Raw genomic sequence first — 12792 nt, 5'->3', positions numbered from 1 at the left:
TGGTAGGGTGTGCGTGCGTTCATACAGATGACTGTATGTGTATGTATGTGAGCAGCTTGGATTGTATCGTGTTAAAAAAATATGTGGGCAGCTTGGATTGTATCATGTTAAAAAAATATGTGAGCAGCTTGGATTGTATTGTGTTAAAAAATGCATAAGTTTGACCGAATTCGCACAAAAACATATCAACATCTACAATGACAAAATTGATATCAATAGATGAGTCGTGAAATGTATTTATTTAGTGTATCTATTTGGTACCACATATGTTGCTATTGTTTTTTATGAATTTGACCAACTTGAACATGTTTGAGATAAAACAAAATGAATATACTTTTATTATAAATTAATTCTGAAACATACATGTGAGATCGATGGGACTATCCGAAGTAACTATGCTTGAAACAATGATTTTGCCAATTTTTAGTTGTCTAGAAGTTTCATAAATGTCAGTCACCGATAACAACACTTCAAAAGATGTGCCCTTCTATTGTCGGTGACTAACTTGTATGTCCAGTGAGGTGGGAGGTTGAGGGGGCCTCTTTGTTTTGCATGATTCTATATTGCACGAACAGGGGAAATGCAGAATTGAGATGACATGTCCTTGGGCCGACTTTTCCTCATAGATACCTGCCCAAGTCTATATCAGCTAGACTGCAACAAACCCCTCACTCGACAGTTGTCGAACCAACGCGCCAGACCAACATTGCATCCACCAACAAATATAGACGTCGGGGCCCAAAACCGTTGCACACCATACCTCTCCATAAGCCTTTCTGCCATTTGATGTCCTCAATGCGCCAATGAGTAGAACCACCACCTGAGGCTGCTGCCACGGCGTCCGGACAAACCCTCTGTCGAGCACCCCTCCGGGTGTATGGAAGCCGCTGGCCCACGAGCTCGATACCCACAGCCATCGTGAGCAAGGCACCCCGTAATATGCTGCATTGCCGAGCATCGTCGTCGCACTGGCGAGAGGGACCTTCAACAAATCGATATAGGTGCGGCCCAAAATGATGTCATCTCGAGCAATCGAGGCCGATCAAGTCCACCCTCTCGACGTAAGAGGTGAACGATTCTCGCCTCCACTACCATCGGGAGAGCTTTGCCCGCCGGCATCGTCCAGAGGCAACAAGGAGGTCATATGAAGATGTGTTAGAAGGTCAATCAAATCTTCCACATACTTATTGTCACAATGGTGTTATCTTAGCAACAACATGTAGGATAGCTGATGAGGTGAGAGAGAAAGAAACGAACAAAAGTGTCTTGCCTTTTATGACCACTTAGAAAAATATAAGATACATATATTTCCATCGTACGACATGTCTTTTCTGTATAGTTGTTTCATAATTTTAGGATTCCGTAACTTTAAATGATAGAGGTAACACGAAGAATTAATTCACTTAATTATATCATCATCACATGAAATGCATGTCTTTTGATGACACTTGGCAGAATGGGAACCATAGCTTGATCGATCCAAAAGAAAAGGAACAATCCGGAAAACTCACACGGGCACGCACGAGCCTAGCCGTGCTTGGCCGTCTGATTGCCTTACGATCCACAAAGTCGTTGGATTTTGCACGAGAACATACCAAGATTTAAGTTTAAATTTCCGAAACTTATGATTTTGTCATTCGCTTGTAGTACTAAGTTTCGTCATTTTACCGTTTGCTCGTACCAAGTTTCGGCAGTTGAAACTTAACCAAGTTTCAAAACTTTGTCATAACGTATTCAAGAATATCTTATTTGAAAGTCCTCGTTGCAAGAAACACTAATATAAAAACAAAATTTAATTTAGACTTTTGATTCAAAAGATCTGAAAGATTAAAATTTTGAAAACCGAAAGAAAAGAAAGAAAAAAATCGGTGCCCGGCCCTGCGTGCCACAAAGTGCCTCTCAGGACAATCTTGGTCTTCAAAAGAGAAGAAGAAACAGGACATGACAATGCAACTCGCGCCAAGGACACGCATGGATACCATCGCCCGATGGCCAGATGTGCATGCCCACCTCACCACCCATCAGACAAGCGAAACTAAACCTTGTACCTTCGCATCCGACCGGAGACCTGCTCGCGTGCTGATCGCACTCCGCATGGGGGCCCTTCAGGCGCATAACGCGAGTCGCCTCACGTACGCGCTGGCCACGGGGCCGGAGGCTCGCCGTAGCTGGAAGATAAGTCACCGGTAATTGACTTTACCGCCGGTAAAGTCCGCAGAACGGAGGACGACGGCAGGCCGGCGAACGGAGCAGCGCGAGGAGGTGACGTCGGCCTGGGTCGATCGTAGCCTCGTACATGTAACCGGGTAAAGATATAGGGGCCACCCATGCATGCATGCAGCTCAAGCAAAGTTTGGCATCCACCGTAAACCTGGACCACGGCATGGGTTTAACGAATCGCTCGCATCTTCCCGCGACTGTAACGCGAAGAGGTACAATCATGTGACAGTGCGGTGTAGAGGGTGCAGCTGCGTACACGTTTGTTCTGGCACCATGCCACGATGCATGTACGTGGTTTATACTCTCTGAACTGACAAGCCTTTTTTTGGGAGTATCTGAACTGACAAGTTGGTGGCAAGCAATTATTTCCCAAGGTGATTTTCGGCCGCATAGCAACAAACCGGAGCGGGTGATCTCTCTGCCTGAGCTTGGCTTTTTTTTTTTGAAATAGGCAAAAGATTTGCATATCATTGCGTTGATAAACACACAAACCACGTTAACAACAAGATGGCGTGGGTGTGTGCCGTAGAGCGGCCTACATGGCCGCTTGGGGTTCCTAGGAATTAGCTTCATCTCAAATGGTGCTGGATAGATAGGAGACCGATGGTCGCTCGGCCTCAAAGGCACATACATTGCACACCTTCCGGAGGAACCATGTCGCGGGGATGATCATTGAGGATATACCTCGTCGCTTATCGGCAGGCGCTGCGATCATGAATTGTCGCCCACCACTCGATTGGCGCCAGGTGGGGGTGTCGTCGCACGGCACAATGAAAGTACCTCGTGGCATAGCTGTCGCGAGAAGGGGCAATGCACAAGCAAATGGTGCAAAGTCTCGGGCTCCTGATCGGAAAGCACACATCGGGGCTCATGCAGAAGCCCACGACGGAGCAGCCAATCAGCGGTCCCATCCCATATCGGTCCTAACAGGCGGGTCAACTGAAGATCTTTGATCGCAACGGTGCCCACGTCTTCCAATTCAGCTGCAACCGATAGGCAACGTTGGAGCTAAGCAACATTGCCAAATAGTAGGAGGCGGCGGAGTAGGAGCCATTGGCGGTCATCTTCCATGACAATTTGTCTGGCTCACCCGAGAGCTTGATGTGCCGGAGAGGCGTCTAAAGCTCCAGCTATTGTAAGGTGGCCGTCACACCAAGCATGCCATGAATGTGCTCGACCGAAGATCGGTTGTGGGGCCGCTCAACAATTTGCCTTTTACATCACAAACCAAAGCATGCACCGCTGGTGCAATTTCAATAATGGATCGACCCAAATCCAGTGGTCCTCCCAAAACAGACATGTGTGGTCGTCTGTCACATGCCAGGAAATGCAAGCATGGAAGATAACGGAAACATCTCCGATATGGCTGAAGGGGAGGTGGCGCCAACGCCGGGAAGGATCCGTCCTCTAGAGTCGAGCCATCGTGTGTAGAGGGCTATGCTCATATGATGGAGGTCTTGGATGCCAAGGCCACCTAGATGCACAGGGCGGTACACATGCTCCTTGATTGCTTGTATCCACGTTGGTAATTCCCCGAAGAGGAGAGGATGATGCAGCACAACAAAGGTAAATGTTTCCCTCAGTTATGAAATCAAGGTTATCAATCCAGTAGGAGAACCAAGCAACACTATGTAAACAACATTTGCACATAAACAACAAAAACTTGCAACCCCAACGCGTAAGAGGGGTTGTCAATCCCTCCTCAGTATTAAGATAGATTAAATTGTATGAGCTTTGATAAATAGATCTAGCAAAAACACAAAATAAAATAAATAAATAAAAAGTACAACAAGGTATTTTTGGTTTTAATATGGTATAAATAGACCTGGGGGCCTTAGATTTCACTAGAGGCTTCTCGCGAGAAAATAGCATACAGTGGGTAAACAAATTACTGTTGGGCAATTGATAAAAGAGCAAATAATTATGACGATATCCAAGGCAATGATCATGTATATAGGCATCACGTCCAAGATTAGTAGACCGAAATGATTCTGCATCTACTACTATTACTCCACACATCGACTGTTATCCAGCATGCATCTATTGTATTAAGTTCACATCCAAGATCTATTCTTGTAGGAATAGACCCCATCTTTTTATCCTCAATGACAACGATACATGTGTGTCATGTCTCTTTCTGTCACTGAGATTGAGCACCGCAAGATCGAACCCATCACAAAGCACCTCTTCCATTGCAAGAAAAATCAATCTAGTTGGCCAAACCAAACCAAAGTTTCAGAGAAGAAATGCAAGGCTATCACAATCATGCATAAAAGAGTTCATCAAAGACTCAAATATTATTCATGGATAGATCTGATTGTAAACTCACAATTTCAACGGATCCCAACAAACACACCACAAAAAGTCATTATATCAAATAGATCTCCAAGAACATATAGAAGAACATTCTATTGAAGATCAATAAGAGAGAAGAAGACATCTAGCTACTACCTACGGACCCGTAGGTCTATGGTAAACTACTCACACATCATCGTAGGGGCAAGGGTGATGATGAAGAACCCCTCCGTGATCATTGAACCCTCCGGCAGAGTGCCGGAGAAGGCCTCTATATTGGATGTCGTGGTTCTGAAACTTGCGGCGGCTGGAATAGTGTTTTGTCGACTCCCCTAGGGTTTTTCGGATTTTAGAGTATTTATAGAGGCGAAGGTAGGTGGAGAAGCTTCCCGTGGGCCCCACTACCCACCAGGGCACGCCTGGGCCTTCTAGCGTGCCCGGGTGCCTAGTGGGCCCCATGGGCCTCCTCTGGTGCACTTCTTTGGCTCCCATGTGTGTCTTCTATCTAGAAAAAATCTTCAAAGTTTCGTGGCATTTGAACTTCGTTTGGTATTGATATTCCGCAAAGTAAAAAACAAGCAGAAGACAACAACTCGTATTGGGCACTATGTCAATAGGTTAGTCCCAAAAAATGATATAAAGTTGTTAGTAAATGAGTATAAAACATCCAAGATTGATACTTTAATAGCATGGAACAATAAAAAAATTATAGATACATTGGAGACATATCATGCCCAGTTGACTAGGCATTTACCCCATTGGCGTTTTTGTTGTCGCACCAAAGGAATCCATGGCGGCGGAGCGATCTACCTCTTTCTTGAGAGTTGCAGCATCCATCGAAATGGACATCAAGGTGTGTATCAGGGTCACACTAAGAGTGTGGCGCACAAGGAGCAGGCAAGCATCCTTTGGTAGGAGGCTAACCTTCCAAGTGAGTAATTGATTGTCTATCCAGTCAAGCAAAGGTTGTAGAGTGGAGGGCGGTAGCTTCTGTATGGAGAGGGGTAGCCCGAGATAGGCAATTCAGAACTCCTTCATCAGGCAGGCGAGACTATCACGAAGGGCATGTATATGATTGCTACCTCTTTTAGCACTGCGTTGGTTTTCCCCGAAGAGGAAGGGATGATGCAGCAAAGTAGCATAAGTATTTCCCTCAGTTTTTGAGAACCAAGGTATCAATCCAGTAGGAGGCTACGCACGAGTCCCTCGCACCTACACAAAACAAATAAATCCTCGCAACCAACGCAAATAGGGGTTGTCAATCCCTATAGGGCCACTTACGAGAGTGAGATCTGGTAGATATGATAAGATAATATTTTTGGTATTTTTATGATAAAGATGCAAAGTAAAATAAAGGCAAAGTAAATGGCAAAGTAAATAACTAAGTAGTAGGAGATTGATATGATAAAGATAGACCCGGGGGCCATAGATTTCACTAGCGGCTTCTCTCGAGAGCATAAGTATTCTACGGTGGGTGAACAAATTACTGTTGAGCAATTGACAGAGTTGAGCATAGTTATGAGAATATCTAGGTATGATCATGTATATAGGTATCATGTCCGAGACAAGTAGACCGACTCCTGCCTGCATCTACTACTATTACTCCACTCATCGACCGCTATCCAGCATGCATCTAGAGTATTAAGTTAAAAACGGAGTAACGCCTTAAGCAAGATGGCATGATGTAGAGGGATAGACTCATGCAATATGAAGAAAACCCCATCTTGTTATCCTCGATGGCAACAATACAATACGTGCCTTGCTGCCCTTACTGTCACCGGGAAAGGACACCGCAAGATTGAACCCAAAGCTAAGCACTTCTCCCATTGCAAGAAAGATCAACCTAGTAGGCCAAACCAAACTGATAATTCGAAGAGACTTGCAAAGATAACCAATCATACATAAAAGAATTCATAGAAGATTCAAATATTATTCATAGATAGACTTGATCATAAACCCACAATTCATCGGTCTCAACAAACACACCGCAAAAAGAAGATTACATCGAATCGATCTCCACAAGAGAGGGGGAGAACATTGCATTGAGATCCAAAAAGAGAGACGATGCCATCTAGCTACTAACTATGGACCCGTAGGTCTGAGGTAAACTACTCACACTTCATCGGAAGGGCTATGGTGTTGATGAAGAAGCCCTCCGTGATCGATGCCCCCTCCGGTGAAGCTCCGGAATAGGCCCCAAGATGGGATCTCGTGGATACAGAAAGTTATGGCGGTGGAATTAGGGTTTTGGCTCCGTATCTGATCGTTTGAGGGTACGTGGGTATATATAGGAGGAAGAAGTACGTCGGTGGAGCAACAGGGGGCCCACGAGGGTGGAGGGCGCGCCTCGGGGGGTAGGCGCGCCCCCTACCTCGTGGCCTCCTGTTACGTGTCTTGACGTAGGGTCCAAGTCTCCTGAGTTGTATTCGATGAGAAAATCACGTTCCCGAAGGTTTCATTCCGTTTGGACTCTGTTTGATATTCCTTTTCTTCGAAACCCTAAAACAGGCAAAAAACAACAATTCTAGGCTGGGCCTCCGGTTAATAGGTTAGTCCCAAATATGATATAAAAGTGGATAATAAAGCCCAATAATGTCCAAAATAGTAGATAATATAGCATGGGGCAATCAAAAATTATAGATACGTTGGAGACGTATCAAGCATCCCCAAGCTTAATTCCTGCTCGTCCTCGAGTAGGTAAATGATAAAAACAGAATTTTTGATGCGGAGTGCTACTTGGCATAATTTTAATGTAATTCTTCTTAACTGTGGTATGAATATTTAGATCCGAAAGATTCAAGACAAAATTTCATATTGACATAAAAATGATAATACTTCAAGCATACTAACAAAGCAATTATGTCTTCTCAGAATAACATGGCTAAAGAAAGTTATCTCTACAAAATCATATAGTCTGGCTATGCTCTATCTTCACCACACAAAATATTTAAATCATGCACAACCCCGATGACAAGCCAAGCAATTGTTTCATACTTTTGGCATTCTCAAAACTTTTTCAATCTTCACGCAATACATGAGCGTGAGCCATGGATATAGCACTATAGGTGGAATAGGGTGGTGGTTGTGGAGAAGACAAAAAGGAGAAGATAGTCTCACATCAACTAGGCGTATCAATGGGCTATGGAGATGACCATCAATAGATATCAATGTGAGTGAGTAGGGATTGCCATGATGCACTAGAGCTATAAGTATATGAAAGCTCAAAAAGAAACTAAGTGGGTGTGCATACAACTTGCTTGCTAATGAAGACCTAGGGCAATTTGAGGAAGCCCATCATTGGAATAAACAAGCCAAGTTCTATAATGAAAGATTCCCACTAGTATATGAAAGTGATAACATGAGAGACTCTCTACTATGAAGATCATGGTGCTACTTTGAAGCACAAGTGTGGTAAAAGTATAGTAACATTGTCCCTTCTCTCTTTTTCTCTCATTTTTTTTATTTTTTTTTATTTGGGCCTTTTCTCTTTTTTTATGGCCTCTTTTCTTTCTCTCTTTTTTTATTTGGGCTTCTTTGGCCTCTTTTATTTATTTTTCGTCCGGAGTCTCATCCCGACTTGTGGGGGAATCATAGTCTCCATCATCCTTTCCTCACTGGGACAATGCTCTAATAATGATGATCATCACACTTTTATTTTTCTTACAACTCAACAATTACAACTCGATACTTAGAACAAAATATGACTCTATATGAATGCCTCCGACGGTTTACCAGGATATGCAATATGACAATGATGGGGTGTGTCATAATAAACGGAACGGTGGAAAGTTGCATGGCAATATATCTCGGAATGGCTATGAAAATGTCATAATAGGTAGGTATGGTGGCTGTTTTGAGGAAGGTATATGGTGGGTGTATGATACTGGCGAAAGGTGCGCGGTATTTAGAGAAGCTAGCAAAGGTGGAAGGGTGAGAGTGCGTATAATCCATGGACTCAACATTAGTCATAAAGAACTCATATATTTATTGCAAAAATCTACAAGCTATCAAAGAAAAGTGTTACGCGCATGCTCCTAGGGGGATAGATTGGTAGGAAAAGACCATCGCTCGTCCCCGACCGCCACTCATAACGAAGACAATCAATAAATAAATCATGCTCTGACTTCATCACATAACGGTTCACCATACGTGCATGCTACGGGAATCACAAGCTTCAACACAAGTATTTCTCAATTTCACAACTACTCAACTAGCATGACTTTAATATCACCATCTCCATATCTCAAAACAATTATCAAGTATCAAACTTCTCATAGTATTCAACACACTCATAAGAGAGTTTTATTATTAATCTTGCATACGAAGCATATTTGGATTTTAAGCAAATTACCATGCTATTTAAGACTCTCAAAATAATCTAAGTGAAGCATGAGAGATCAATAGTTTCTATAAAACAAATCCACCACCGTGCTCTAAAAGATATAAGTGAAGCAGTAGAGCAAAATTATATAACTCAAAAGATATAAGCGAAGCACATATAGTATTCTAACAAATTCCAAATCATGTATGGCTCTCTCAAAAGGTGTGTACAGAAAGGATGATTTTGGTAAACTAACAAGCAAAGACTCAAATCATACAAGACGCTCCAAGCAAAACACATATCATGTGGTAAATAAAAATATAGCTCCAAGTAAAGTTACCGATAGAAGTAGATGAAAGAGGGGATGCCTTCCGGGGCATCCCCAAGTTTTGGCTTTTAGGTGTCCTTAGATTATCTTGGGGGTGCCATGGGCATCCCCAATCTTAGGCTATTTCCACTCCTTGTTCCATAATCCATCAAATCTTTACCCAAAACTTGGAAACTTCACAACACAAAACTTAAAGTAGAAAATCTCGTGAGCTCCGTTAGTGAAAGAAAACAAAAGACCACTTAAAGGTACTGTAATGAACTCATTATTTATTTATATGGGTGTTATACCTACTGTATTCCAACTTCTCTATGGTTTATAAACTATTTTACTAGCCATAGATTCATCAAAATAAGCAAACAACACACGAAAAACAGAATCTGTCAAAAACAGAACATTCTGTAATAATATGTAGCTAGCGCAAGATCTGGAACCCCAAAAATTCTAAAATAAATTGCTGGACGTGAGGAATTTATCTATTAATCATCTGCAAAAAGAATTAACTAAATATCACTTTCCAAATAAAAATTTCAGTAGTTCTCATGAGCGCTAAAGTTTCTGTTTTTATAGCAAGTTCAACAAGACTTTCCCCAAGTCTTCCCAACGGTTCTACTTGGCACAAACACTAATTAAACACAAAAAACACAACCAAAACAGAGGCTAGATAATCTATTTATTACTAAAGAGGAGCAAAAAGCAAGGAATAAAAATGAAATTGGTTGCCTCCCAACAAGCGCTATCGTTTAACGCCCCTAGCTAGGCATAACAAGCAAGAATAGATCTAGGTATTGCCATCTTTGGTAGATAATTCTTCAATGAGGCATCTACCATCTTTAGGAATTTCTTTATTTTTATTAATTATCAAACTTTTAGGCACAAGATCGAAAAATTCATTTGTAAAAAATGGTTCCTTAATGATAGCAAAAATATTGGGATGAACACTTATAGATTTGAGATCCGCATTTTCCTTACTAGATGATTCACCCTTATTTTTAGGAACGTACATAAGTTTGGCAACTTTAGTGGAAGGACTCTGAGTATTCTTTACGGAAGAAAAAGCGGTTCCCAAGTTGGTAACAATATTCTCAAGTTTATCGATCCTAACAGAATCGTGATTTATTTTTTCATTAACTATGAGTTCCTTTTCTTTAATATCTTTCAAAGTAACTCCTACTTTAGATCCATATTGAGAGATTCAGCTGTGAATCTTTTTATCCAAATTTTCAATCAATTCTACGGTAGCAACCTTATTTTCAATAATTGCAAGCCTTTGCATTACATGCTCCAAAGTTAATATAGTTCCATTAACAAAGAGAGGGGGTGAGCCAAATAAATCTAACATAGCTTTGTAAGAATCAAAAGTATGGCTACCCAAAAAGTTCCCTCCGGTAATAGTATCAAGAACATACCGGTGCCAAGGAGTAATGCCTACATAAAAATTGCGAAGGAGAATGGTAGTAGATTGCTTCCTAGTAGATTTATTTTGAGCATTGCAAATTCTATACCAAGCATCTTTTAGATTTTCTCCCTCCCTTTGTTTAAAATTAAGAACTTCATTCTCGGGAGACAACGGAGAAGATAAGAGACTAGCCATAACGGCAAGCAAACAAACTAACACACGAGCAAACAAAAGGCAAATAGAGATAGAGGGAGGATAGAGAGAGAGAGGGCGAATAAAATGGCAAGGGTGAAGTGGGGGGAGAGGAAAACGAGAGGCAAATGGCAAATAATGTAATGCAGGAGATAAGGGTATGTGATGGGTACTTGGTATGTTGACTTTTGCGTAGACCTCCCCAGCAACGGCGCCAGAAATCCTTCTTGCTACCTCTTTTAGCACTGCATTGGTTTTCCCCAAAGAGGAAGGGATGATGCAGCAAAGTAGCGTAAGTATTTCCCTCAGTTTTTGAGAACCAAGGTATCAATCCAGTAGGAGGCTACGCGCGAGTCCCTCGCACCTACACAAAACAAATAAATCCTCGCAACCAACGCAAATAGGGGTTTGTCAATCCCTATAGGGCCACTTACGAGAGTGAGATCTGATAGATATGATAAGATAATATTTTTGGTATTTTTATGATAAAGATGCAAAGTAAAATAAAGGCAAAGTAAATGGAAAAGTAAATAACTAAGCAGTATTAGATTGATATGATAAAGATAGACCCAGGGGCCATATATTTCACTAGCGGCTTCTCTCGAGAGCATAAGTATTCTACGGTGGGTGAACAAATTATTGTTGAGCAATTGACAGAATTGAGCATAGTTATGAGAATATCTAGGTATGATCATGTATATAGGCATCACGTCCGAGACAAGTAGACCGACTCCTGCCTGCATCTACTACTATTACTCCACTCATCGACCGCTATCCAGCATGCATCTAGAGTATTAAGTTAAAAACAGAGTAACGCCTTAAGCAAGATGACATGATGTAGAGGGATAGACTCATGCAATATGAAGAAAACCCCATCGTGTTATCCTCGATGGCAACAATACAATACGTGCCTTGATGCCCTTACTGTCACCGGGAAAGGACACCGCAAGATTGAACCCAAAGCTAAGCACTTCTCCCATTGCAAGAAAGATCAATCTAGTAGGCCAAACCAAACTGATAATTCGAAGAGACTTGCAAAGATAACCAATCATACATAAAAGAATTCATAGAAGATTCAAATATTATTCATAGATAGACTTGATCATAAACCCACAATTCATCGGTCTCAACAAACACACCGCAAAAAGAAGATTACATCGAATAGATCTCCACAAGAGAGGGGGAGAACATTGTATTGAGATCCAAAAAGAGAGAAGAAGTCATCTAGCTACTAACTATGGACCCGTAGGTCTGAGGTAAACTACTCACACTTCATCGGAAGGGCTATGGTGTTGATGAAGAAGCCCTCCGTGATCGATGCCCCCTCCGGCGGAGCTCCGGAACAGGCCCCAAGATGGGATCTCGTGGATACAGAAAGTTACAGTGGTGGAATTAGGGTTTTGGCTCCGTATCTGATCGTTTGGGGGTACGTGGGTATATATAGGAGGAAGAAGTACGTCGGTGGAGCAATAGGGGGCCCACGAGGGTGGAGGGCGCGCCTGGGGGGTAGGCACGCCCCCCTACCTCGTGGCCTCCTGTTACGTGTCTTGACATAGGGTCCAAGTCTCCTGACTTGTATTCGATGAGAAAATCATGTTCCCGAAGGTTTCATTCCGTTTGGACTCCGTTTGATATTCCTTTTCTTCGAAACCCTAAAACAGGCAAAAAAACAGCAATTCTGGGCTGGGCCTCCGATTAATAGGTTAGTCCCAAAAATAATATAAAAGTGGATAATAAAGCCCAATAATGTCCAAAACAGTAGATAATATAGCATGGAGCAATCAAAAATTATAGATACGTTGGAGACGTATCAATGATCGTCATCATATCGGATAGGCGTGGCCGAGCACTTGGTGTAGTTCGTGATTAGTCTGAATGCAACGCCGAAGACGTGGAGGAGCACTCTGATTGCTCCCAAATCATAGGGATCAGCGTGGTAGAAGACCACCACATCATCAGCATATAGAGATATGCTAGAGGTCATATGTCGATCAGTGAGCCGCTGGAGGATGCCCGTGGAAACTGTACGCAGGATCA

This window comes from Triticum urartu, chromosome 7, assembly GCF_003073215.2.
Source record: "Triticum urartu cultivar G1812 chromosome 7, Tu2.1, whole genome shotgun sequence".
In the NCBI taxonomy this organism is placed as follows: Eukaryota; Viridiplantae; Streptophyta; class Magnoliopsida; order Poales; family Poaceae; genus Triticum; species Triticum urartu.
This window is presented reverse-complemented; position numbering follows the sequence as displayed.